The sequence below is a fragment of the Palaemon carinicauda genome, chromosome 1 (genome assembly GCF_036898095.1).
Source record: "Palaemon carinicauda isolate YSFRI2023 chromosome 1, ASM3689809v2, whole genome shotgun sequence".
Lineage (NCBI taxonomy): Eukaryota > Metazoa > Arthropoda > Malacostraca > Decapoda > Palaemonidae > Palaemon > Palaemon carinicauda.
In genome coordinates, this window is record NC_090725.1 from 118,224,215 (window position 1) to 118,252,182 (window position 27,968).

At 45.5% G+C, this 27,968-nt stretch overlaps 1 protein-coding gene and 1 pseudogene across 1 annotated transcript in view; one reads left to right on the forward strand and one right to left on the reverse strand.

The window, feature by feature from the left end:
- Window positions 1-27,888, reverse strand: LOC137645795 (piggyBac transposable element-derived protein 3-like; annotated as a pseudogene).
- LOC137651178 (proteasome adapter and scaffold protein ECM29) overlaps window positions 1-27,968 on the forward strand; it is a 439,426-nt gene that overhangs the window by 276,745 nt on the left and 134,713 nt on the right. The window lies entirely within an intron of this gene.

Sequence of the window (27,968 nt, forward strand, 5' to 3'; positions counted from 1 at the left end):
CTAATTCTTGATGTTTAAGTACGGAATTAAGCATGGTTCTATATCCCTTATTAGATCAAATGGAATTTTTTTCTGAAATTGAAACTAAGAAATATAACATTATCCAAACTAGTTCTAGTCTTAGATATATTTCCTGACTTGCACAATCAAAATAAACATTCTCCTGTCTTGATACAGATTATTAGTAGACAGTCTCTTGGAACCTTTTGTATACAGTAGAGGACTGTGAAACCATATATGTTTCCAAAAATATGTATAATACAGTGGTAATGCTTTTACCTAGCATTTACATGGTAGCAGATTGATCCCAGCCAGGGCTGTGAGTTTGAGCTGTTTACTTGGGAGGGTACTGCTGTTGTTGGGCTTGCCCGGCTGACGTTATGGTACGCATCTCTTCAGATGATACTAGAACTGAAGCCAAATACCTTTACTTTAGTCTCCCTGTGAAATTGGTTGTTTGAGAATAATGGGTTTGCACAGCAACCTCCTTGGACATCCAGACAACAGACTTCACACATATGTAAACCACTCCCTTTTGTGGCCAAAACGGAGCTACCAGAGTCATCCTGCTGTCCGTAGAAACTCTGAACTTGTTTATCACCCGACGATTCATAGCGAACAGTGGAAAGGCATAAAGGTGAAGAATCGACCAGTCTTGCAACAGGGTTTCTAACTTCCAGGCTAAGTGATCAGGAACTGGTGAACAAAATCCCTCCATCTTTTTGTTCAGTGGTCTTGTAAATATATTTATGTTTGGTCAACCTCACCAATTCTAAATTGTTAGACATAGTGACGTATGTAGAGACCATTCGTTAAGAAAAAGAAAGTTTTTCTTGCCTAACGTAGCTACCAAGATGTTCGATTTTCCTGTTATGAACTGAGGAAAATGGCTTATTCCTCTCAAATTTTTCCAAGTCAATAGCATTTCTGCCATCTAACATGGGGATTGTGACCTTGTTCCCTCATGGTTTTTTATGTAGACCAATGCTGTCGTAATGTATGGTAACACTGCCACGGTTTTTCCTACTACCAGTTATTTCTGCTCCTGAAAAGTCTCTAAATGATTGATTTGTCCCCTTTTGGAAGGCCTATATGGTAACGTCCCTAACTGGTGATCACCAGTCTGGGATTCAAGTCCCGCTCAAACTCGTTCGTTTTTTTGGTACTGCAACCTCACCATTCTTTTGACCTAAGGAGGGAGGGGGGGGGGGGGGAGGTTGCCTGGCCCTTCTTGGTCTGAGCTGGGGTGGAGAGGAGGCTCGCGCTGATCATATGTATATATGGTCAGTCTCTCGGGTATTGTCCTGTTGGATAGGGCAGTGTCACTGTCCCTTGCCTCTGTCATTCAAGAGTGGACTTTAAACCTTTAAACAGAGCTTTGGGAGAGTTTGAATCATCTGTGTGACTTATGCTAGTGACCAAGAAAATCATCTGGGAAAAGTCTGAATTTGCTCCATTCTATAAGGTAACTTATTTGGGGGAGGGAATTCGACAATTTAATGCCATTGCCATGTCCTTTTTTCAGACATGATCTTGAGACTGCTTGCCAAAATTCAAAGGTGTTAGCATCAACCAAGGTATGGTATTCTTTTGTTTCACCTTGCTAGTCCTGCCCAATCATTTTAGAATAATGTCCCTGCAGTTACAACTCTTAAAATGTTGGTTACTTGTGGTGTTTCATAATGCTTGCTCAGCTGTATGTAGCCTTGCAAGACATTCTAGATCTCCAATGGGGGCAGAATTGAAGCCCCTGTGATGATAGGGATTCCATATGTACAGGAGTCCTTTCTTTGATACATGGTTGGTAACTTACCCTTTTGTGAGTTGGTGATGAGAACTAATTCAAAAGCAAACAGAAAATAACATATCAGCTTCATGGTCCTGAAGAGAGTATTCTTGGCACTTCTGTTGTTCACTTTGAAATACAAGGTGAACAACTCCATGACAGTGATTTATTTTATGAACCAGTAGGGGACAGACTGCTGGATCTAGAAAACTGCAATGCTCTTTAGTGGCAGTAAGGCATGCTTGTGGTGAACCTTTTTATAATAAACCAGAAACTGTCAAAGCATTTTTAAGTGTAATCAGATTTAACAGCCTGAAAGCAGGATTAAATACTTCCATATAAAACCAACCTTGTTTATATCTTCCTTTTCTTCTGTCTGTTAGGACAGGTGTTATTGAAGATCCTGAACTGCCAATTACATCGAGATGATGGTCATCACTCCACCAAGATCACAACAGTGTTAGTACCTAGGCCAACTTCAGCAATTAGGGTAATGTCCCAGGTCCCTGTCAACATAGAAGTAAATATCATACTGTATGATAATGGTCTGAGCTGAATGGAATCATTTCTCATACTGATATCTTGAGAACAAAACTACCTCAAGAGTCAGCATGCAGTTTCCCAGGGATGTTTGGGGTTTGGGGTAGGACTCTGGAACTCCATCCTGTTTACCCACAAACACAATTAGAGTGGGGATGATTGTATTCAAATAATGTTTTTAGTCACAGCAAGCAGGTTAGGCTTAAGGGGGCCGGCCAGAATGCCAATACAAGGGGGTATAGGAAGAAAACACAAAATCCTGGAAAAAATCACTGAGCTTCGTATGGCAATGAAGAATGTGTATACAAAATATTTTGTCAAAATTCCTCCTACATTCATAGTTACAGGATAATTAGTAAAAGTAACTCGATAAACCATAAACATTGTTCACTACAAGAAAATGCAGTATTTCTTCTGTTATCGTAAATTTTTATGATAATTACATTTTAATGTAAAGGAAATTGTGAACAATGGCATCTCTATACTCCACAAGTCGCAGAAAATTTTTTCGCCCTTCAGTCCTACCACAAACCTGAGAGAGAGTACATGCCTGAGTTTGACCTCCTGACATTCACTCACTTTTACGTTTGTTTTTCTTGTGTTTGGCAAGAATTTCATTATTTAAAAGAGGAAAATACATTTTCAACCTTTTGCTAACATAAGGAAGAAGAAAATTTTCTCTATTAAGAGTTCAAAAGAGGGTAATATCAGTAGTACACTCAGAGAGAGAGAGAGAGAGAGAAAGAGAGAGAGATATCTTTGTTTATAAGTAAATTATGATAAATAACTTTGTTTTTGTTTATCAATATCCAAAAAGGAACATAAAATTCATAATAATCAGGATTTATTAATATTGTCTTTGTAAAAATACAAAGAAAAACTTTGAGGGCCCTCTGACATTAACTCATTTTTGTGTTGGTTTTTCTCGTTTTCGGCAAGAATTTTATCATTTCAAAGAGGAAAAGATAGTTTCAACTTCTTGCTAACATAGGAAGAAGACAATTTGCTCTATTAAGAGTCAAGCAATGGGTAGTATCGGTAGTGTTGAGAGAGTGTGTTGTGGATAGAGGAGCGGCCGCCTTTCCTCACATGAGTCAAAAGAAACAAGATATTGAGCTAAAGGATCTTTATTTATGATTAAATCATGATAAATAACTTTGTTTTCTTTTAATAATACCCAAAAAAAGAACACAAAATTCATAATAATCATGATTTATAATTATTGTCTTTTTAAAAATACAAAGAAAAACTTTGAATGCATTTATCTCAAAACTATACTTATTTACCTTCAAATTCAATCTTCTCCCTTATTATTAAAGATGTAGCATTGCCCCCTGTGGCCGCGGGGGCATAAAAACAATTAGAATAGCGCCAACGTTATCTCTGTGTCGTAAGAGGCGACTAAAAGGGACGGGACGAGGGGTCTGGGAACCCCCTCTCCTGTATCTACATCCTGTGAGACATCGACAAAGAGATGGAGCTGGGGGGAGAGTGACTGCTCCCCGCACTCTAGTTTTTGGGTGTTTGAATGTGCGTGGATGTAGTACGATAGAGAGTAAAAGATGTGAAATTGGAAGTATGTTTAGGAATAGAAGGATGGATGTATTGGCCTTGTGTGAGACAAAGATAAAAGGAAGGGGTGAAGTGATGTTTGGTGAAATGTCTGGTAGAGTGTCTGGGATTGAAAGGGGAAGAGCGAGAGAGGGTGTGGCTTTATTGCTGAGTGAATGGATGACAGGTAAAGTAGTGGAATGGAAGGAAATATCATCTAGGTTAATGTGGGTAAGGGTTAGGTTAGGTAGGGAATGTTGGGCGTTTGTCAGTGCGTATGGGCCAGGTAGTGAGAAAAGTGAAGAAGAGCGGAATGAGTTCTGGAATGAATTAACTAGGTGTGTAGAAGGACTGAGTAGAAGGAATTATGTAGCTGTTTGGGTGACTTAAATGCAAGAGTGGGCGCTGGAGAGGTAGAAGGTGTCATTGGGAAGTATGGCGTACCAGGTGAAAATGAGAGTGGTGAGAGACTGGTAGATATGTGTGTTGAGCAAGAGATGGTGATAAGTAATAGCTTTTTCAAAAAGAAAGATAAAAATAAGTATACATGGGTAAGAGTGGCAAATGGAAGAGTAGTAGAAAGGGCATTAATGGATTATGTGTTGATAACTAAAAGAATGTTTGGAAGATTGAAAGACGTGCACGTGTTTAGGGGTATGGCTAACGGTATGTCTGATCATTTTTTGGTGGAAGGAAAATTAGTTGTAGCAAAAGAGTTGGGGAATAGAGTAGGTGAATGTAAAAGGGAACTAGTGAGGGTTGAAGAGCTAATAAAACCGGGGGTAAAAAGTAAATATCAGGAAAGGTTAAAAATGACATATGACGAAGTGAAAGTAAGAGAAACTTGTAATTTAGAGGAGGAGTGGAAGTTAGTAAAAGAAAATTTTGTTGGGATTGCAAGTGATGTGTGTGGCAAGAAGGTTGTTGGAGGCAGCATGAGGAAGGGCAGTGAATGGTGGAATGAAGGAGTGAAGGTAAAAGTGGAAGAGAAAAAGAGGGCTATTGAAGAATGGCTGCAGAGTAATAGTATAGAGAAGTATGAAAAATATAGAGAGAAAAAGGTGGAATTAAGCACAAGGTACGTGAGGCAAAGAGGGCAGCTGACCTGAGGTGGGGTCAGGGATTGGGTCATTCATATGAAGAGAATAAGAAGAAGTTTTGGAAAGAAGTGAAGAGAGTAAGGAAGGCTGGCTCAAGAATTGAAGAGACAGTGAAAGATGGAAATGGAAGGTTGTTAAAAGGAGAGGAGGCAAGGAAAAGATGGGCGGAATATTTTGAAAGTTTACTGAATGTTGAGGATAATAGGGAGGCAGATATAATTGCTGTTGCAGGTGTTGGGGTGCCAGTGATGGGAGATGAGAATGAAAGAGAGATTACAATAGATGAAGTGAGGAGAGCACTAGATGAAGCGAGAGTAAGAAAAGCGTCTGGTATGGATGGTGTGAGAGCTGAGATGTTGAAGGAAGGGGGTGTGACTGTACTTGAATGGTTGGTGAGATTGTTTAATATGTGTTTTGTGTTGTCAATGGTACCAGTAGATTGGGTTTGTGCATGTATTGTACCACTATATAAGGGTAAGGGAGATGTGCATGTGTGTTGTAATTCAAGAGGTATTAGTTTCTTAAGCGTAGTTGGAAAAGTGTATGGTAGAGTAATAATTAAAGATCAAGGATAAAACAGAGAATGCAATCTTGGAAGTACAGAGTGGTTTTAGAAGAGGTAGGGGTTGTATGAATCAGATTTTTACAGTAAGGCAGATATGCGAGAAATATTTAGCAAAAGGTAAGGAGGTGTTTGTTGCGTTTATGGATCTGGAGAAAGCGTATGATAGAGTTGATAGGGAAGCAATGTGGAATGTGATGAGGTTATATGGAGTTGGTGGAAGGTTGTTGCAAGCAGTGAAAAGTTTCTACAAAGGTAGTAAAGCATGTGTTAGGATAGGAAATGAAGTGAGTGATTGGTTTCCGGTGAGAGTGGGGCTGAGACAGGGATGTGTGATGTCGCCGTGGTTGTTTAACTTGTATGTTGATGGAGTGGTGAGAGAGGTGAATGCTCGAGTGCTTGGACGAGGATTAAAACTGGTAGACGAGAATGACCATGAATGGGAGGTAAATCAGTTGTTGTTTGTGGATGATACTGTATTGGTTGCAGACACAGAAGAGAAGCTTGGCCGATTAGTGACAGAATTTGGAAGAGTGTGCGAGAGAAGGAAGTTGAAAGTTAATGTGGGTAAGAGTAAGGTTATGAGATGTACAAGAAGGGAAGGTGGTGCAAGGTTGAATGTCATGTTGAATGGAGAGTTACTTGAGGAGGTGGATCAGTTTAAGTACTTGGGGTCTGTTGTTGCAGCAAATGGTGGAGTGGAAGCAGATGTACGTCAGAGAGTGAATGAAGGTTGCAAAGTGTTGGGGGCAGTTAGGGGAGTAGTAAAAAATAGAGGGTTGGGCATGAATGTTAAGAGAGTTCTATATGAGAAAGTGATTGTACCAACTGTGATGTATGGATCGGAGTTGTGGGGAATGAAAGTGATGGAGAGACAGGATATGAATGTGTTGAGGTGGTTTGGCCATGTTGAGAGAATGGAAAATGGCTGTCTGCTAAAGAAGGTGATGAATGCAAGAGTTGATGGGAGAAGTACAAGAGGAAGGCCAAGGTTTGGGTGGGTGGATGGAGTGAAGGAAGCTCTGGGTGATAGGAGGATAGATGTGAGAGAGGCAAGAGAGCGTGCCAGAAATAGGAATGAATGGCGAGCGATTGTGACGCAGTTCCAGTAGGCCCTGATGCTTCCTCCGATGCCTTAGATGACTGCGGAGGTAGCAGCAGTAGGGGATTCAGCATTATGAAGCTTCATCTGTGGTGGATAACGGGGGAGGGTGGGCTGTGGCACCCTAGCAGTACCAGCTGAACTCGGTTGAGTCCCTTGTTAGGCTGGGAGGAATGTAGAGAGTAGAGGTCCCCTTTTTGTTTTTGTTTGTTTTGTTGATTTCGGCTACCCCCCAAAATTGGGCGAAGTGCCTTGGTATATGTATGTATGTAGCATTGAAATTTGGTATATAACTTAGAAATATATTGTAAAACAATGAAATGAAGCCCCTTTTTGCAATATTTTGTTTCATTTTTTTTTTTCATAAATTTTCCCCCTGATTTTTAGGGCTTATTTTTTTACCATAATGAAGAAATTCATATTTGGCAAAAATATTAATTTTAGAAGAAAATGAACTTCATATTATTGGAGGTCTATATCAGGTCTAGATAGGGTAGTAATCCCAGATCTTAGTAATAATTATCAAGAGATGAGATAGAATTTGGAAAACATTAATTTTCTGGATAAATTTCCATGGTGTTGCAAAATTGAAGGTCAGAGGCAAAAATCCTTTGCAGTTTTGAGATGTCCTAAGTCACCTTATTAAGTGGTATGAATGTCAAAGTCCTGTCATTAAAAATCTGCATTAGCCGACCAGCCCTTTAAACTTTTCTCTTTTTAGTCAAATATGGGCCATCCATCTCATTGGTGTAGGGTATAAGGTGGGTTTTTCAAAGTAACTTTGTGCTGGTGTCATTAGTGGAAAAGTAAAATCTTTTTTTATATTTCCAGTTAATTTTCATTTTATTGCTTATGGAAATCCATCATGACAAATACTGTATATTACCCCCTCATCATTTGACAACAGAATGATGCAGTTTATGGGCCAAACAAAGGTCTACTAAAACTTCACCTTCTCTCCCATTTGGTTCTTTGTCCTTGAATTGTATGCCAACATCAGGATCCAGAATAATTTTGCTTTGCATATTTGACATGGAAACAACCAGACTTGGTTATGAGGTGCAATTGCTAGAACTTTGAGAAGTCAGGTGAACTTAAGAGCTCACTGCTTGCAGGGTGGAATGTGTTAGGTCTGAGTTCCCAATCAGTTGGTGATATTTATGCTCTTGCAGATTTTGCATATATTCCATTGGGTTCTCTTTACGCGCACCTCCGTGTATTGGAAAAATTATACTATTTCATTGATCTATGAATGTGAACATTTACAATCATTCCAATGCCAGATAGATTTTGTGGATTATAAATTTCCTCATAATGTAGCCTCACCTAAAATTTTGCGATATAGACAAACAGTTTGAAAGGGACACATTGCTCCATCCCTCTTAAATGTTTAGTTGACACCTGTATTTTATATCACCCTCAACAGCCAAAGTATGAACATTTCTTTTGTTCCGTAACCGAAATACAAACCACGCTATTTACATAGGGTATTGCTTTCGGCGTAGCTGAAATGGCGAGCCATTAGATTTTAAACGAGGGTTAACTACCCCTGCGCTAGTTAGCAGGGGTAGGGGAGGGGTAGCTAGCTACCCCTCCCCCCTCACACACTGGTGAACTGATCCCCTTCGCTTATGGCTCGGACGATGAACGGATGTCTCTGTTCCCGTCCTCGCATGACAGCCATTTATTGTTTTGTCTTTACTTAATTACTTACTTTCTTTACTCATGTATATATGTAAACATATTTTTATGTTTATGTATATATTTGAGTATAGAAATCAGTAAGTTTCCTTTTCAGTGTTCGTGCTGTGTGTGTGTGTGTACGATATCACCGTGTGGCCGCCGGCAGTCAGGCCACTACGATGTATTTTCATGGCCCGCGATCTCTTCCTTGGTCCTTCGGTCGCCTCCTTCCACGGGCGCCGTGGGGAGTCGTCATCGCTGGACTTATTATTCAGTTCTCCTCTTTTCCTACGGGGAAGGTGGGGTTCAGCGTAGGGTTGCGAGAGTGTTGTTTGACTACGGTCTCTCTCTCTCTCTCTCTGGAGGTCGTTCACCTTTTACTACGTTTCTACGATAGCTCCTCCTTTCGGGTGGAGTTGCTACGCAGTACTTGTTATCTCAATTATTTTTTTATTATTAAAGCTAATTGTATTTGTTAACTTTTCAGCTTTTCAGAATGTTTCCCTTCGGGGTGTTTCGTTCTTACTTTTAGTGAACATTCTTTAATGAATTGCATAATTATAACTGTTATAATTCTGTTTTTGTTACAGTTCTCGCCCTTCCCCCTTCCCGTGAGTGTAGGTGGGGTTGAGGGCTCTTGCCTGTTATGTAATTCTTGTGTTCTTTTCCCTCGGGTTTCCTCTTCGGAGTCTTCCCGGGGGAATGAATGTTAACTAATTACTTTTTATTTTCACAGTTAACGATCTGTTTTCCGTTTGCCTAATGTGACAACGAAGCAGAACTGTCTTGTTGGGACTCAGGGAGTCGGCTGTTGCTGCCTCCTCTATAGGACTTCGTCAGGGGCGTGTCTCCTTCTCCTGGTAGTTCTCCCGAGGCACCCGACAGCTCTTCAGTTCATGTTAGAACTCTCAGGAGGTTCGCCTCCTTGGGTGGGTAACTTCCCTTCTGAGGGAGGTTACCTGCCCAGGTTTGAGTTTCTTTCCCTTTCGGGGGAAACTTCTTTTACCTTTAATAATTATAGTATGTTCCTGGTCCTCCGGCGGTTTTGCTCTTGTAACCTTGCTCAAGGGGCTGAGCGGTTACTTCTCGGACCATAGTTTTTGTGCGACTATGCTCTTGGTGTTGAGCGGTCTCACCTGCAGCTACGCTCAAGGGGCTGAGCAGCTGCAGGAGCGCCTCTTCGGAGGTTGGCTCCTAGGTCACTGGCTGACCCTTCGGCCCTTGGGCTCCATCTTCAGTCTCTTCTACGAAGTTTTCCTCTCTCGTTGGCAAGAGAGGACACTCATAGAGACTCCTCTTCGGAGGACTCCTTCTGCTGTTGTTGCTGAAGGCTCAGTCCCCTTCGGGGGACAACTGAGCCCTACGGTCTCTCTTGCGAGTGTTTCTTCCCCGGGGGGGAAGTTCACCACAGAGACTCCTCTTCGGAGGTCTCCCTCTGCCGTTGTTGCTGTTGTTGCTGAGGGCTCAGTCCCCTTCGGGGGCAGCTGATGCCACGGTCTCTCCTGCGAGTGCTTCTCCCCCTTGGGGGAGGTCACTACAGAGACTCCTCTTCGGAGGTCTGATGATGGTGCTCCTGCCTGTGGTCGTCTTCATCTTCACCCTCCCCGCAGTGGATCCTCCTGCCAGACCTTCTCCTGGATGCAGATGCGCTGTGGGCGCCAACGTACCTCGTTTCCTACGGGCACCGGTCCCTTCGGGGCTAAGGGCTTACTCCACATTGTGGGTAAGTCCCTTAAGTGCCAGGTTTTACCTGCGCGCCCACGTTTTCCTGCGCGCTCGCGCGCAGTGGCGCTCGCGCGCTCTCCTGCTGTGTTCCAGACTTCTCTCCTGCGATCTCCTGTAGCTGAGTCTTGCCGTAGATCTCCTGATTGCCAGCGCTCACCTGCGCCTCGGAGTCCTTCTGTGCGACAGCCCTCTTCAGCTCACCAGCGCACTTCTGGACGCCCATTCCTGCTACTCGCCTTGGGCGCCAACGGTCTCCTGTACGCCCACGATCACCTGCGCGCCAGCACACATCTGCGCTCCCTTTTCTAATGTGCGCAATGCGCGCCAACGTTCGCCCTCGCGCCCACGATCTTTGGATCTAGGCACAGGCAAAGAGATTGTTCCTTCTTTTTACACCCTCGTTCGCCTGCTCGCCCTTTTCCTGATGTGCGCAAGGCGCACCAGCGTTCTCCACGAGCTTCCAGATGTGGGTGGAGGCTAAAGTCTTTATTCCTTCACCTCCTCGCCGACGATCTTCTGTGCTCTAGATTTGACCGAATCTCTGAGCGCCCGTGCGCCCACGAGAAGTCTTCTGTACTCGCCCACGAGCGTTCGCTATTATGCGCAACCTCACTATCTGGTTCTTCCCCTCGCTGATATCTTCTGGCCGCGCCACCGCGCTTCATCGATATCTTACGCGCCGGCGATCTCCTAGCGATCGCGCGCGATTCTTCGCCTGCCCGCTAGCGCTTTCAACGCGCCAATGCGCCCACGCTTCAGATCGCCGTACGCGGCCACGCGTTGGCTCTCCTGTACGCGATCGGTCACTACGCGCCATCGCTCGCCAACGCGCCATTGCTCGCCAACGCGCCATCGCTCGCCAACTCGCCATCGCTCGCCGACGCGCCATCTCCCGCAATGAACCATCGCTCGCCAATCGCACCAACGCACCATCGCTCACTTACGCGTTTTTCGGTCTTCCGACCGCGCCCGCGCGCCTATGCGCCCGCGTCCCCACGCGCCCCCACGCGCCCCCACGTGCATGCGCGCACATGTTCACCCGCGCGCGAACCAACGATTGTACCATCGCGCGAGCGCCAAGGGCGATTTCGACCGCGATTCCTGTCGGGTTTTCGCATCACGGGCAACCTGGCGAGTGTTTCTGGAGCGCATACTTTCAGATCATCATAGTCACGATCTTCACTTCGTAAGCGCAGAGCATGACATGTATAAACCATGAAGAATCTTCAGAAGAGTCTGGGTAACATTTTTCCTCTTCAGGCAGGCCCCATCATCCCTCTCCTCAGGATCGCCCTATTCCCTTCCCTCCAACGGTGGCTGCTGACACTGCCTCTGTCAGTCGTCAACAGCGGGAATACTTCGAGATCATGGGGTAGCCTGATTTAGCTCTTCCTCTCCACCATTCCGTGCAACGGACCTTCCGGGGTTTTTCCCTCGAGAAACTCTCCGCCGGGCAGGTGACATTTTCATCTTCGGGAATCTTGAACCAGGAGGAAGCCGCGAAGGGTGCCAGGCAGGCCACCTCGTGGCTGATCGTCGAGCTTGAGTCTCTGGCCATCTGGTCACGACCCGAGGTTTTATACAAGGTAGCTCCGGGAAGGTTATGGAACTTTCCTCCTCTCGGACACATGCACCTTTCGTTTCCCGACACCAAGTGTCGAACTTGGGGACAAACTCGATGTTGAAGCATTGAGATGCAGTGACCGAGAGGCTTTCTCTCGTTGGTCCCTACCGTGGATTTCGGCAACCCAGACTCTCTCTTCTATCCTTGGAAGGGGCTTGTTTCAGCCCAAGGACAAGGAACGAGCAACTGAGAGGTGGGGAGATTCGTATCACGATTCGCTCCTCCAAGGCGCTTATTTCCAGTCCCTACAAGCCTCCAGCGCCTCAACTTCTACAACCTCGTTCAGCCTAGGACATCAGAACCGGCACGGGCAGGTAGACAAGGTGTCTATGCAGCCTCCCCCCTCCCGTCGGGGACGAAGGGCGAGAAGCCCTTCTGGGAGGGCAATAATCTTAGAGGGGGCGGCCTAGGCCGCAAATGCTAGGATTGGCAACCCCTACCTGCATCCCCCAGTGGGGGGGATTCCTGGATTTGCACCTTCAAGTGGCAGCAACTCGGGGACGATTCCTGAACGATCTCCATGATCAGCCAAGGGTTTCGTGTCCCGTTTCGTAGCATCTCTTCCTCCCCTGTCAGCGAATCCGGTGTCGCTGAGCCCCTATACCATGGGATCGGCAAAGGGGCTAGCCCCTCGGGCAGAGGGCGAGACCATGCTCTAGAAGGATGCTCTCCAAGGTTCTCGGCGGCTCCTCCCAAGGTTCTTCAAACGACTCTTTCTTGAAGAAGCGCCTGAAGGCTGGCGACCCGCCATTGTCCTCTTAGCCCCGAACAAGTTTGTCGTACAAACTTCAGTCAGTATGTTACAACAGTTTCGATCAGACTTGTAGGGAAACCACAAGACTTCACGTGCATACTGGATCCGAGAGACAGGTACTTCCAGATCCCAGTCCATCCATCTTTACAGGAAGTACTTGGAATTCAGCCTAGGCAACAGGTATACCAGTTCAAGGTGCGGTGCTTCGATCTTTCCTCAGCTCCTCAGGCATTCACCAGGAAGTTCATCCCAAACCCTCATGTCCACACAGGAGCGGCATCCGCCTCCTTCGCTTTCTGGATGACTGGTTACCCGGGCGGTTTCGGTATCGACCCTTCTTCGACACCGACACAAGCCTCTGAGACTTTGCCAAGATCTAAGGATCATGGTAATCTCGAGAAGTTTTCTCTGTTTCCATCGCAACAACTGGTATATCTATGCTTAATTTTGGTCTCCAATCTCCGTGAAGCCTTCCCTTCAGATGACAGGATAGCAAGGCGAAGGAGAGTAGGAGAACCTTTCCTCAGGCGAGGAGAGTCTGCAGCCCTTTTTCTGGTTACGCCTCCTAGGTCACCTTCCTCCTTGACCCCTGTAGTCCCTAACACTCACCTCGGAATGAGTCTCCTGCTTTGGCGACTCAAGTCCCGGTGGAATCAAGACCACGATTCCCCAGACATTCTGGTCCTATGGGACCTGCCGAACAGGGATCCTGCTGTGGTGGTTGACCTACGAAGCTTTTGCTAAAGAGTGGATCCTCTCATCCCTCCTCCGCATTTGATGCTGTCCTCGGACGCATCAAAAAAAGGGGGGGGGGCCACGTTCTGAACCAAAGGATCTCAAGCCTATGGCCAGAGCTACAAGGGTACCTCCACATCAGTTGGCTAGGGATGAAGGCCATATTCTGGCCATCAACAGTCCCAACAGGCCCCGGCGAGTCACTCCGTGAGTGACAACACCACGGTAGTTGCTTTTCATCAAGCGGGGAGGTACTTTTTCATAACAGTCTCCCATCCTACAGTAGAGATACTGAGATGAGCCGAAGTCCGCTCAATACCTCTATCGGCTCGCTTCATTCCGGACAAGGAATGTGCTCTCCGACAGTCGGAACAGGGCATCGCAGGTAGAGAGTACCGAGTGGTCTTTGGATTCCCCAGTAGCCAGCAAGCTTGGACCTTGTGGTCCTGTTCGCGACGACCTTGAATTTCAAGCTGTCGCTGTACTTCTCCCCAGCCCCGGACCCTCGGTCAACCTGTCGGTGACTCTGATAGCTCCGCTACGGCATCAGGCAGAGTGGTTTTCGAACCTTCTGCATCCCTTGATGGAACTCCCCAGAGAGTTTTCCCCACGACAAGAGCTATAGCAACCACACCACTACATCTACCACAAGCCGTAGCTCCGCTTCGGCTCCATGCCTGGAGTCCATCCAGCATCTCCTCACTGAGAGAGGCGTTCCGCGACAGGTCGCGGAGCGGATGTCTTGACACCTGCGAAGTCATCCGCAGGGGTCCACCAGGCGAGGTGTAGAGTCTTCTGTGGTTGGTGTCGTGGGAGAGGTATCTCTCCCCTCGATGCCACTATTCCAGCGTTAGCGGAGTTATTATCCATCTGCGGGAGGAATTGCGCCTTTTGCTCTCGGCGGTAAAGCCTATCGCTCAGCCTCAAGCCTGGCCTTCAGGCTCTAAGGTTAGACAATTCCTCCTCGCTGCATCTTTCTTCGCTCATACGAAGCTACGAACTTACCTGCACCCAGTCGGAAGTGAGACCTCCTCCATGGTACATGGCTCGGGTTCTTAGGGATCTTAAGGCTTCTCCCTGTGAACCAGTACGCTAGTCATTGGACAGGCACCTGACTTAGTAGACGGTGCTCCGGCTCGCTCTGGCTTCGGCCAAGCATATCAGCGTACTTCATGGTCTCTCGTACGACTTCGCCCATTCAAGAGGATAGGGAGAGGTAACGTTCGGGTTCGTCCCTGAGTCGGTTTCTAGACTCAAGATCTTGGAGTCCCAAACCTTCGGTTCGACTCCTTCAGGATTTCGAGTCTCCGTTCTGTAACAGATGACCCAGGCCTTCTCCTACTATGCCCAGCAAGGAGTCGGAGGTGTTATCTTAAAGAACAGCTGCAGTTCGTCCTCACGTGCAGCCCTGTTGGGGAGCACAGGAAGGACGAAGAGGAGGGTCACCAGGAATACCTTTGCAGCCTGGATTCTAGGACCATCCATCTCGCCCTGAATCCAGACCCTCCTCCGTCATGTAGCCTTAGAGCACTCGATGTCAGAGGCATCGCAACATCTCTAAGAAGATGACTATGTGACGCAGGTGCTACAAACTGGAGTCTGGAAGTGTCGGACGACCTTCACAGCTCACTACCTGCAGGACGTGACCCACAGGAGCCTCGATACGTTTTTCTATCGGCCTGTGGTGGCTACACAACAGCTGGTCTAACCTCAGGCTCCTTAATGGACAGGTAGCAGAAGGTTGGGGGCATTGTTACCCGGTGTCAGACTGCGTGATTGAAAGAGGTATGTCTGGCCCTTACTTCTTTCTTCATCATCCCCTCTCTTGGGGAAAGCAGCATCCTAGGTTCTCTGCATAGCTGTCCTCAAACCTCTGCAGGTAAACCATGCTTCCTTGTGTTCCTAGTATTAAAATGATACTGTCGCGTCCCCCATACCCTGACGAGGTGGTATTGGGAAAGTCCTAGTCCAGAATTCCATCAAAAGGTCTTCAGGTCGACTGCCTAGGACAAGTCACGCTTCTTCCCTCCACACACAAGCTTATGTAGGCCGCACACTCCTTGCGGAGCAAGGAACTTGCGAGGTGCAGGGACTCTTTTTCTCGAAGTGCTGCTCACTCGGATTCTGAGTCCCCGGGTAAAGCCAAAGCCAGTATGGCTGGGACTTTCCACCCATCCTAAGGGGTAAGTCACCCTATGTAAATAGCTTGGTTTGTATTTCGGTTATGGAACAAATGAAAAATTCGGAGATAATTTGTATTTTTCCTAACCATACAAACCTTAGCTATTTACACATATTTGCCCGCCAGCCCTGTCCCCCAAGTCAAGTCCTACCTCTAAGCGAAGTGAATCAGTTCACCAGTGTGTGAGGGGGGAGGGGTAGCTAGCTACCCCTCCCCTACCCCTGCTAACTAGCGCAGGGGTAGTTAACCCTTGTTTAAAATCTAATGGCTCGCCATTTCAGCTACGCCGAAAGCAACACCCTATGTAAATAGCTAAGGTTTGTATGGTTAGGAAAAATACAAATTATCTCCGAATTTGTCATATCAGTCCATAAATATGTTGATATTCCCAATGATTCAGGATTGATTAACCATTTTCTGGTGATGAAACTTTATAACTAAAACTTCATTAGCAACATTAAGTTTTAAGGGAATCATATGATATACCATGCTATATTTCCTTATAATTTAGCCTCGCCTAAAATTTGGCGATGTAGACAAACATTTTGAAAGGGACACATTGCTCCATCCCTCTTAAATGTTTATTTTCAATATTAAACTTACCCGATAATCATGTAGCTGTCAACTCCGTTGCCCGACAGAATTCTATGGAGGGATACGCCAGCTATCACAATACTAGAAGGGGGTGTACTTACCAGCGCCACCTGTGGCCAGGTACTCAATCATTTGTTGTTGACACCTCCTCAATTATTCCTCTGTCGTGCTTCCGGCTAGACGTTCTGGGATACGCTCATGGTCTTCGAGTTTATTCATGGATATTTGGTGAAGTATTCTCTTAGATTAACGGCTGTCGCATACTGGAATCCTTTTTATATTAGCTAGATAGCTTTTATATAAATACTGATTAACGGTTAATGAATTTTTGCTTGTTTTTGGATCACCCTTTGACTAACTCTTTGAAACAAGATGTCTGACGTTTCGCAAGCTCCCTCCCATAGACGATGTAGGTCTTGCAATAGGCGTATTCCGAAGGCCTCGGTAGATCCTCACACCGCTTGTTCTGACTGTAGGGACAGGCCCTGTCTATTAGAAAATCGGTGTGAGGAGTGCGCCGGACTTTCGGAATTGGATTTTGTACGTCTTTTAAAATATTCATCTAAGTTAGAGAGAACTAGAGTTAGGAGAAGTTCTTCTCACTCTTCTATGTTTTCCTCACCTCATGATCCCCTACCTTTTCCTACCCCTGTAGTGGCTACCCCCGAACCTACTGTGTGCCCTCCGCCTGATATGTCAACTGTTTTGCGTGCTATTCAGGCTTTAGGAGATAAAGTAGAATCAGTGGTAAGTGACCATAAGTCTCTGATGGCCGAGGTTAAAGAACTGAAGGTCAAGAGTGCAGTGGGTGGAAATAGTGCCAGTGCTGTAACGAGTGCTAGTGTCTGTGCAGTGCCAAGTGCTAGTGGTGCCAGTGTGGTGCGTGAGGATTTTTCTGTGCGAGCCAGTCGTCCTCCCAGTCCGGGACCTCTTGCAAGCTCCCATGCCCAGGGGAGAAGCAATGTCGAAGGGCTTAAGGGTTCGACAGGCCTTGTTAGGCGCACAGAATTATCCTCGGTGGTTGCGGGCGTGTCTTCTTTAGACCGTCACTCCCACCTGCAGACGATTGAGCCCGTCTTCTCGTCCGCTGATCTTCATGCAGGGAAGAAACGTTGGTCTCAGGTCTCGAGACCGCTTAAACGTAGAGTTCAGTCAGCGAGTGCTCAGCCAGGTTGTAGTCATTGGCTCAGCTCCGACTCGCCTCTGTCATCGGTCGACTGTACTCCGCCCAAGAGGAGTAAGGTTCTGCCTATACAGACCCCGACTGTGACTTTACCTCAGTCTGTTATCGTTTCTGCCGACCCCAAGTGGACCCTGCTTCAGTCCATGCAAGCTCAGCTTTCGGACTTGATGCGTGAGTGTCGGGCTGAGAGTGTTGCACCTCCTCCTCCGCCTACACTCCCTCCACCTGTTCTCGCTCCGCCTGTGCTCGCCCAGCCTGCACCTGCTCCGCCTGTGCTCGCCCAGCCTGCACCTGCTCCGCCTGGTCGCAGCACCATCTGCCAGGCGTACGATGTTGAGCCACTTTCGGAGTTTGCTGTTCACAGTGTTGTTCAGCCTCAGCCTTCTTTAAGGCAACCCTTGCTTTGGGATCAGGAGAGTTATTCCACTCTTCCTCCTCCTCCCCTTGCTGCTCCACCAGTGGTGCAACTCTCGGTTGGGGTACAACAACCTCTCCCCTCCGTGAGTCTGTCTGCTCAACCATCGCTGCAGCGAGCTCAACCCTCATCTAGGCAAGCTCCTCTACACCATGGACTTGCGCCTCAGGAGCCTCAGCTTGCGAGAACTTTACCTTGTTCTGCGCAGCCTCAACCTTCTCATGCTCCACTCATCTCACAGGAACAGGAACGGACTACTCCGCCTCCGTCCTCCGCTCAGCTTGTGCAATCCTTGGGTTCATCTCTTACTAGGAGTCAACCTCCTTCACACATGCGCCTGCCTTCTGCTCCGTCTGTTGTTCAGCCTTTGCAGTCTGAGCCTCAGGTTTTCCCTCAAGATGAGGAAACCTCTGTTATTGTTCCTACCCGTTCTGACTCTGCGGTTCAGCATTCTGGTCCTATTGCTTCGCTACCCTCTGCTGATGAAGTGTCGGATGATGAGGAGGCACACCTTGATCCCTCATCAGACGTGGAGGAGTCTAAGCTTTCTCCATTGTCTTTTGATTTTCGAAAGGTCTTGGCTCTACTCAGGGAGCTTTACCCTGACCACTTCGTCTCTGCTGTTCCCCGCTCTCCTCCATCTGAGTTTTCGCTAGGCGTACAACAAGCTAAGTCGAACTATACTAAGCTTGTCCTAGCTAGATCCTCCAAGAGGGCTTTAAGGATCTTAGGGGAGTGGCTTCAGTCTAAACAACACCTGGGCAAGACTTCCTTCATGTTCCCTCCAACGAAGCTCGCTTCGAAAGGTTGCGTTTGGTATGCCACAGGGGAGGCACCAGGCTTGGGAGTACCTGCCTCTGCCCAGGCTGACTTCTCAAGTCTGGTGGACTCGCCTAGGAGGACTGCGATGAGACGCTCGAAGGTTTGTTGGACCTTCTCAGACCTGGATCATCTTCTGAAAGGGTTGTTCAGAGCTTTCGAAATGTTCAACTTTCTCGACTGGTGCCTGGGAGCCCTCAGCAAGAAAACATCTCCTGCGGACAAAGACTCTGCCATGCTAATTATGTCCTGCATGGATAAGGCTATCAGGAATGGATCGGGTGAGCTAGCGTCGTTATTTGTATCAGGGGTGTTGAAGAAAAGGGAACAACTGTGTACCTTCCTCTCAGCCAGCATTACACCGTGCCAGCGGTCACAGCTCCTTTTTGCTCCACTCTCAAAGTTCCTCTTTCCCGAGGAGCTAGTTAAGGACTTGTCGGCTGCCCTGATACAGAAGGACACGCACGATCTTGTAGCCTCATCGGCTCGTAAGTCTAAGGTTACCACCTCTGTCCCCAAGACTTATCGCTCCCCAGTGGCTGATACCCCGGCCACTAGGTTCATACCGCCCTTTCGCGGTAGAGCCCCCAGCCGAGGAAGCTCCCGTCCAGACTCTCACAGGGGCAAGTCTAGGAAAGGACCCAGGACATCTAAGGGAAAGCACTGACTCTCAGATTCTCCAGACAACAGTAGGAGCCAGACTCAAGATCTTCTGGCAAGCCTGGGAGAAGAGAGGTGCAGACGCACAGTCTGTCAGTTGGCTGAGGTACGGTTACAGGATTCCATTCTGCCTCAAACCGCCTCTGACCACATCGCCCATCAACCTCTCTCCCAACTACAAAGAAGAGGACAAGAGGCTAGCATTGCAACAGGAGGTGTCGCTACTTGTGCAGAAGAAGGCAGTGGTTATAGTCCGGGACCATCAATCCCCGGGCTTCTACAACCGTCTCTTTCTTGTAGCCAAAAAGACAGGAGGTTGGAGACCGGTGCTGGACGTCAGCTCTCTCAACGAGTATGTCACCAAGCAGACGTTCACAATGGAGACGACCAAGTCGGTCTTAGCAGCGGTCAGACAGGAGGACTGGATGGTCTCGTTGGACTTGAAAGATGCATACTTTCACGTTCCCATTCATCCAGACTCCCAACCTTTCCTGAGATTCGTTTTCGGAAAGGTTGTCTATCAGTTCCAAGCCCTGTGTTTTGGCCTAAGCACAGCTCCTATGGTCTTTACTCATCTGATGAGGAATGTAGCGAAATTCCTGCACTTATCGAACATCAGAGCCTCCCTCTACCTAGACGACTGGCTGTTGAGAGCCTCCACGAGTCGTCGTTGTCTGGAGAACCTCTCTTGGACTTTAGATCTAATCAGAGACCTAGGTCTATTAGTCAATATAGAGAAATCTCAACTCATTCCCTCCCAATCCATTGTGTACCTGGGAATGGAGATTCAGAGTCGGGATTTTCGGGCTTTTCCATCGGCCCCCAGGATAAACCAAGCCCTAGAGTGCATCATGAGCATGCTGAAGAGGAGCAAGTGCTCAGTGAGACAGTGGATGAGTCTCACAGGGACCCTCTCATCTCTGGCCCTGTTTGTCGAGCTAGGGAGACTCCACCTCCGCCCTCTTCAATTCCATCTTGCAGCTCATTGGGACAAGGGCTCGACTCTAGAAGCAGTCTCTATCCCTATCAACCAAGAGATGAAGACCACTCTCCGGTGGTGGAAGCACAATCTCCTTCTCAAGGAGGGTCTATCATTGGCCATCCAGACCCCCCATCTTCATCTCTTCTCGGATGCATCGGACTCGGGCTGGGGTGCGACCTTGGACGGACGGGAATGCTCAGGAGTATGGAACAAGGAACAAGGATTACTCCACATCAACTGCAAGGAACTGTTAGCAGTTCATCTTGCCCTGTTGAACTTCAAGTCCCTCCTGCTAGGCAAAGTGGTGGAGGTGAATTCAGACAACACCACAGCCTTGGCTTACATCTCCAAGCAAGGAGGGACCCATTCGAGGAGCCTTTACGAGATCGCAAGGGACCTCCTCATTTGGTCAAGAGGTCTAAACCTCACTCTGGTCACGAGGTTCATCCAGGGCGATATGAATGTTTCAGCGGATCGCCTCAGCAGAAGGAATCAGGTCATTCCCACGGAATGGACCCTCCACAAGAGTGTGTGCAACAGACTTTGGACCTTGTGGGGTCAACCTACCATAGATCTGTTTGCCACCTCCATCACCAAGAGACTTCCGCTTTATTGTTCCCCTGTTCCAGACCCTGCAGCGGTTCATGTGGATGCTTTTCTTCTGAACTGGTCCCATCTCGACCTGTACGCATTCCCTCCGTTCAAGATTATAAACAAAGTTCTGCAGAAATTCGTCTCGCACGAAGGGACACGGCTGACGCTGGTTGCTCCCCTTTGGCCTGCAAGAGAATGGTACACAGAGGTACTTCAATGGCTAGTCGACTTCCCCAGGACTCTACCTCTAAGAGTGGACCTTCTACGTCAACCACACGTAGACAGGTTGCACCCAAACCTCCAATGCTTCGACTGACTGCCTTCAGACTGTCGAAAGATTCGCTAGAGCTAGAGGCTTTTCGAAGGAGGCAGCCAGTGCGATTGCCAGAGCTAGAAGAATTTCCACTCGTAGAGTCTACCAGTCTAAGTGGGAGGTCTTCCGAAGCTGGTGTAGAGCCAATTCAATATCCTCTACCAATACCTCTGTGATCCAAATAGCTGACTTCCTTCTTCATCTTAGGAATGAGAGATCCCTTTCAACACCTACGATTAAAGGGTATAGGAGCATGTTGGCCTCAGTCCTCCGCCACAGGGGTTTGGACCTGTCTTCCAACAAGGACCTTCAAGACATTCTCAAGTCTTTTGAGACGTCTAAAGAACGTCGTCTTTCCACTCCAGGCTGGAATCTAGACGTAGTCTTAAGGTTCCTTATGACATCTAGGTTCGAACCTCTACAGTCAGCTTCCTTCAAGGATCTTACCCTCAAGACTGCTTTTCTCGTTTGCCTTGCAACAGCTAAGAGAGTCAGTGAGGTTCATGCCTTCAGCAAGAACATTGGTTTCACAACCGAATCAGCTACATGTTCTTTTCAGCTTGGATTCCTAGCAAAGAACGAGCTTCCTTCACGTCCTTGGCCTAGATCGTTCGAAATACCTAGCCTCTCCAACATGGTAGGTAACGAACTAGAGAGAGTTCTTTGCCCTGTCAGAGCTCTCAAATATTATCTGAAGAGGTCTAAACCTATTCGAGGACAGTCAGAAGCCTTATGGTGTGCCATCAAGAAACCCTCGAGACCCATGTCCAAGAATGGGCTTTCGTACTATATAAGGCTTCTGATCAGAGAAGCACATTCTCACTTAAAGGAGGAAGACCTTGCATTGCTGAAGGTAAGGACCCACGAAGTAAGAGCTGTAGCTACTTCGTTGGCCTTTAATAAAAACCGTTCTCTGCAGAGCATTATGGATGCAACCTATTGGAGGAGCAAGTCAGTGTTTGCATCATTTTATCTGAAAGATGTCCAGTCTCTTTACGAGAACTGCTACACCCTGGGACCATTCGTAGCAGCGAGTGCAGTAGTAGGTGAGGGCTCAGCCACTACATTCCCTTAATCCCATAACCTTTTTAACCTTTCTCTTGAATACTTTTATTGTTGTTTTTATGGTTGTTACGGTAGGCTAAGAAGCCTTCCGCATCCTTGGATTTGGCGGGTGGTCTATTCATTCTTGAGAAGCGCCTGGGTTAAAGGTTTGGTAGAGGTCCTTTAGTAGGGTTGCAACCCCTTGTACTTTGGCACCTTTGGGTTGATTCAGCCTCCAAGAGGAACGCTGCGCTCAGTAAGGAAGACAAACTTTAAATAAAAGGCAGAGTAACGGTTCTATTCGACTTCCTTACCAGGTACTTATTATTTCATTGTTATTTGAGATAACTGTTATATGAAATTTGGGATACTTAGCTATCCTTTAATCATGTACACTGGTTTTCACCCACCTCCCTGGGTGTGAATCAGCTACATGATTATCGGGTAAGTTTAATATTGAAAAATGTTATTTTTATTAATAAAATAAATTTTTGAATATACTTACCCGATAATCATGATTTAATCGACCCTCCCTTTCCTCCCCAGAGAGAACCAGTGGACCGAGGAATAATTGAGGAGGTGTCAACAACAAATGATTGAGTACCTGGCCACAGGTGGCGCTGGTAAGTACACCCCCTTCTAGTATTGTGATAGCTGGCGTATCCCTCCATAGAATTCTGTCGGGCAACGGAGTTGACAGCTACATGATTATCGGGTAAGTATATTCAAAAATTTATTTTATTAATAAAAATAACATGTTGACACCTGTATCTTATTTCACCCTCAACAGCCAAAGTATGTCCATTTCTCGTTAGTCCATAAATATGTTGATATTCCTGTTGACTCAGGATTGATTGACCATTTTCTGGTTATGAAACTTCATAACTAAAACTTCATTAGCAACATTAAGTTTTAAGGGAATCATAGGATATACCATGCTATCCATGTATGAAATACGAGGTAGCTTTAGAGCGCTTACTTTAGCGATTGGAGATATATTAGGATCCAAATTACCGATTCAGTCTTCCACCTCGCAATCTAGTTGTCTAAAAGAGCAACTAGGATTGAGGGAATGCAAGGACTTAGCAACATAAGGATGGTTCTAAAGTTATTAGAGAATTTGAGGGTCTCTGAGAGGATCTCTAATCTGTAAGGTGCAGTGAATCATCAGAACTCTTACTGAATGGAATACTATTACCACTAGATCTGGCTTGAGAAGTTAGGTTATGGATAGCAACCAGGCAGGTAAGATCAAAATTACCGTCTTTTAAATGGAGACTTACTAGCCTTCTATGATTTAGCAATGGAAGCTAAAGAAGTCGAAAGATTTTGAAGCTCATCACAATCAAAACTTGGCTGGTTAAATCCTGTATTAGAAAATGGTGCTGGTGTTTCATTATCATCATCCCCACTATGATTAACTAGCATAATTTTCTCTGGATTTCCCTATGAACTAAAAACAAGTTTTCTTTTGCACTTGGAACTTTTAATTTGGTCGGCAACCATGGAAATATAGTTATCCATGAGAAGAAAAGTGATGCATTCGCACTCCTCACAAATGTTATTCAAAATATAAGTGCAGTCCCCGACACAAGGGACAAAGAGAGTGTGGATCATGGTCACCCAGCAATAATTCCCTTGAACAGTCTATGTGGTAATTGCTAACAAATCCAGTGGAATACACCTTAAAACGCACTGAAAAATCTAGCAATCGGGAGATGGAAATGTAGAGAGCCCCTGATGCTTTACAGCTTTGCTTCTGGCCATTAAGGGGCCCGGCCGGAATGCCAATATGTAGGGGTATAGGAAGAAAAACACAAAATCCTGAAAAAATTCTTTGAGCTTCATATGGCAATGGAGAATGAGTATACAATATATTTTGTCAAAATTCCTCTTACTTTCATAGTTACAGGGTAATTAGTAAAGTAACTTAATAAACCATAAACATTGTTCCCTACAAGAAAATGCTGTATCTCTTCTGTTATCGTAAATTTTGATAATTGTTACATTTCAATGTAAAAGAAATTGTGAACAATGGCATCTGTTTAGCTTACAAAAGAGAGAGAGAGAGAGAGAGAGAGAGAGAGAGAGAGAGAGAGAGAGAGAGAGAGAGAGAGAGAGAGAGTGTGTGTGTGTGTGTGTGTGTGTTTTGTGTATGTGTGTGTAGAGGAGCAGCCGCCTTTCCTCACAGGAGTTAAAAGAAGCAAGATGTTGAGCAAATGTAATTTCATTTATGATTAGATTAAGATAAATAACTTTGTTATCTTTTATTAATACCCAAAATAGAACATAGATTCATAATAATCATGATACTGTAGAGAACGACACCTCGTAGTAACGGGGGATGTTGAGGAAGGAGAAGACTAATTGGTAAGGGACCTTTGGTAGTGGTTTCACACGCCCCAGTTATTATATAGACACCCTATAAGGGTGAGCGAGCTGGGTATAATCCTGGCATTCCATGCAACTTTTTTCTCTGGTATATTTAGCAGTATTTATACCTTAGAAATGGTGCTTTAAGGAGCATTTCTCAGAGCGACACAGGTTGAGCCCAGAAATAGATTTTTCCTTCGTCAAAATCCCTTTATTAATATTATCTTTGTAAAAATACAAAGAAAATTACTTATTGACCTTCAAATTCAATCTTCTCCCTTAGTTTTAAAGATATAGCATTGGAATTTGGTATGTAACTTAGAAATACATTTTAAAACAATGAATTGAAACCCTTTTTTCCAATTTTTTTTTTTTCATATTTTTTTTCTTAAATTTTGTCCCTAATTTTTAGGGTTTACTTTTTAAGAATCAATATGAACATCAGGTGAGTATAGAAATAAGTTTTATCGTTAAAATTTTAGCTATATTACAGTTTTAGACTAATGCCTGCTTCTTTGTCTCAGTTATTAGTTAACCCTTTAAAGTCCACCCTAGGTTTTATGGGAAACTTTAAAACACCCCTTTAATATGTTATATTGGTAAATACAAGACCTTTTTACTCGTGTATTTTTAAAAAAATTTCAAAATTAGCGAAATAATTGTATGCAGTGAAGTATCCCATATGAGTACCTTGGGCAAGTTTAGGCGGACCATGGTCATCCCATATGGGATCTTTTGGGCCATAACAGTAAACTTTTTCAAGTTCATACTGATGTTGATTCACCCACAAATCATATGAATATTATTGATGAATCTCTTTTTTTTTTTTTTTTTTTTTTTTTTCGTTCCAATGTATAACAGAAACACAGAGATGGCTTTACAATTTAATCAATATAAGAAACACAATATACAATACAAAAATAGTTAAAAAATACACAAAATATAATAAAACATTCATAATTGTAAAAATAGAAACACACACACTTACTTACAAACCTTATGAAAGGAAGCAAAGCAATTCCTACTTTGTGAGGCATAGGGCCACCTTGCACTCCTTACACATCCAGCGGGATCTGTGGATGTGGCCTGCAACAGAACAGTACTTGCAAGTCTGCTTCATAGTGACATGCTTTGTAATGTGTAGGGTAGTGGCATTCTGGCGTGTGTCTACATGTGGCAAAACTGGTCCGTTGGCCCCTTTTTGGCAAAGAGAAATCTCTGGTGCCAAGAGAATTCCTTGTGATTTTGAAGGTTGATGTCCTGAAGCTTCTGAACCAATTGGAGATATCCAGACGGATGTCCTTGAGGGGCTTTGTGTTAGCATGCAAAGCCAAGCAATCCCTCTTATACAAAATCCAAGCATTGCAGATGATCAAATCAAGGGGGCAAGAAAAATGCTTCATGTAGTACCTCTTTGCTTTGAAGGGAGTCTTGTTGAGGTGTGTCAACATGTCACTTTTACCAATGCCACCCATGCGGTTGTTGTACATCTGGATGACAGATGGGTAAGGAATAGGAACCTTCTTCTAGAGTGCCCTGTCGTACCGCTCCACTGTCCTCACGGGCTTGACACCAACATCAGTGGACAAGATTGTCACAACACTATTGTCCTTCCATCTTGCAACAAGGATGCTATTAGAAGAGGCGTAGTCCAGTGTGCCCCTTTGTGTCGATTTCTTGTTCATCTCCATCACAGACTTCACGGGGGATTATGACTAACTCTCTTTTCAATGGCAGTGCCCACATACCATCCTCCTTACTGTGATCTCAGGTACTTGGCCAACCCTACACTGGTAAACTAGTTGTCTGCATACACTGCTGAGTGACTGGGGAGCTTGATAGTCTTGACTAAGGCGACAACAAACTTTGACATCACAGACATGTCTTTCTGCTCTTCAGATAGCAGAGTATGGTGGCTCACAAAGGTTGTCTCCCCTTGGTACATAAGAATATCATGCACAAATCCATCTGCGCTGGAGTGGCAGAACAACTTGTAACCCCACTTTTCAGGCTTCTTGGCTACATAATAGCAAAGGTTACCAGCCCTTGCGCCCTTATAGGCAACCATCACTTCATCAATGAAGGGGATAGGAGTCTCGGGAACTTTCAAGAACTCTCTGGTGACCTTAGTGAAGGGGACTCTCACTTTGAAGAACTGAACTTGGTAGGCTGCTGCCTGGTCATTGTCGTTGAAGTGAAGGGAAGATCGAATTGACTTAAAGGGGTTCCTGGACATGAAGTCTGCAACTTGAGGAATCCTGGTCTTCATGGCCCAGAAGTCGACTATGCTAGGGAGAGGAACTAGGCCCATGTACACGATGAGGCCAAGGAAAACCATGAGAACCTCTTCTGACATGTGGAAGTTGCAGCCTACATCCTTCTGTCTTGAATACAGGTTGGATTGGAACACAATGTGTTCCCTCCATTCAGCTGTGAAGAATTGGGAGAAATATTCATAAGGTTCCCTCAAAATTTCCGGCTGTGGATGAATGAAGTTGGGCAGGGCCTGGATATCAATGTCGTTCCTTTTCCATTCATCAGCACAAGACCTCTTAGGCTCAACCCCAACTTCCTCTTCCACAGGCATTTCCTGAGGGACAACAACATTGACCTTGCGAGCTGAAACAAGAATAAAGTAACATTCTGAATTAGTAAAGGAATCGTGTGCTTGTGTGTGTTCATGCATGTGTTCTTGTGTGTGTGCATGTGTGTGCATGCGTGTGTAAGTGTGTGTGCATGTGTATGTCAGTGAGTATGCAAGTAAACAAATAAGTTTTAAAAATACCCATTGTTTAAAAAACATTTAAAGAGCAACAAAATTTAAAGGACCCTTATAACAACGAGACTTTTAAAAACAATTTTTAAAACAAATTCATTCTCTCTCTCTCTCTCTCTCTCTCTCTCTCTCTCTCTCTCTCTCTCTCTCTCTCTCTCTCTCTCTCTCTCTCTCTCTCTCTCTCTCTCTCTCTCTCTCTCAAGCATCCTCCTGAGTAAGGCGTTCATCAGGAACGTAGGTAGGGTCGTTGTCATCACTGTCAACGTCCAAAGGGCTCCCATCAACTTCACTTCCTTCAGCATGGTCAGGGGCTACACATGGTGTACGATTCTGAGTCTCCAATGCAGCATTGCGATGCCCATAAACATACGGCTGTGAAACTGCAAAAAAAAAAAAAAAAAAAAAAAAAAACAATTTCAAATTCATGTAATGAAAAAAAATTTAACTTTGCCTAACAAAAACTTATTCAATCCCTTGTACGGTAATAATTTATATGCACATGAACCTAACATCTCTAAATCATCACTATTATTTCTAGAAATAATGTTGAAAATATTCACAAATGTCTAAAACAAGCACTAAAAACATTTGTTAGGAGTGGTATTCTATTGGCTGGTTTAACCACGTGGGATGTGCATGGTCTGTCTAAACTCAACCAAAGTATCCCGCGTGGGATCTATACCTTTTTCATTAGTCACTACGACCTTCAGTAACACTAAAGCACTTCAAATCCACATTAAAAAGTAATATCACTAGGCTTCACTATCTCACAGTCACAGTGTACTTAACATGATTACAAAGGTTGGGGGGGGGGGGCACGAATCTGTGGAGGTTGCTGCGACAGGTCTTGATGCTTACCCAACCAGAACAG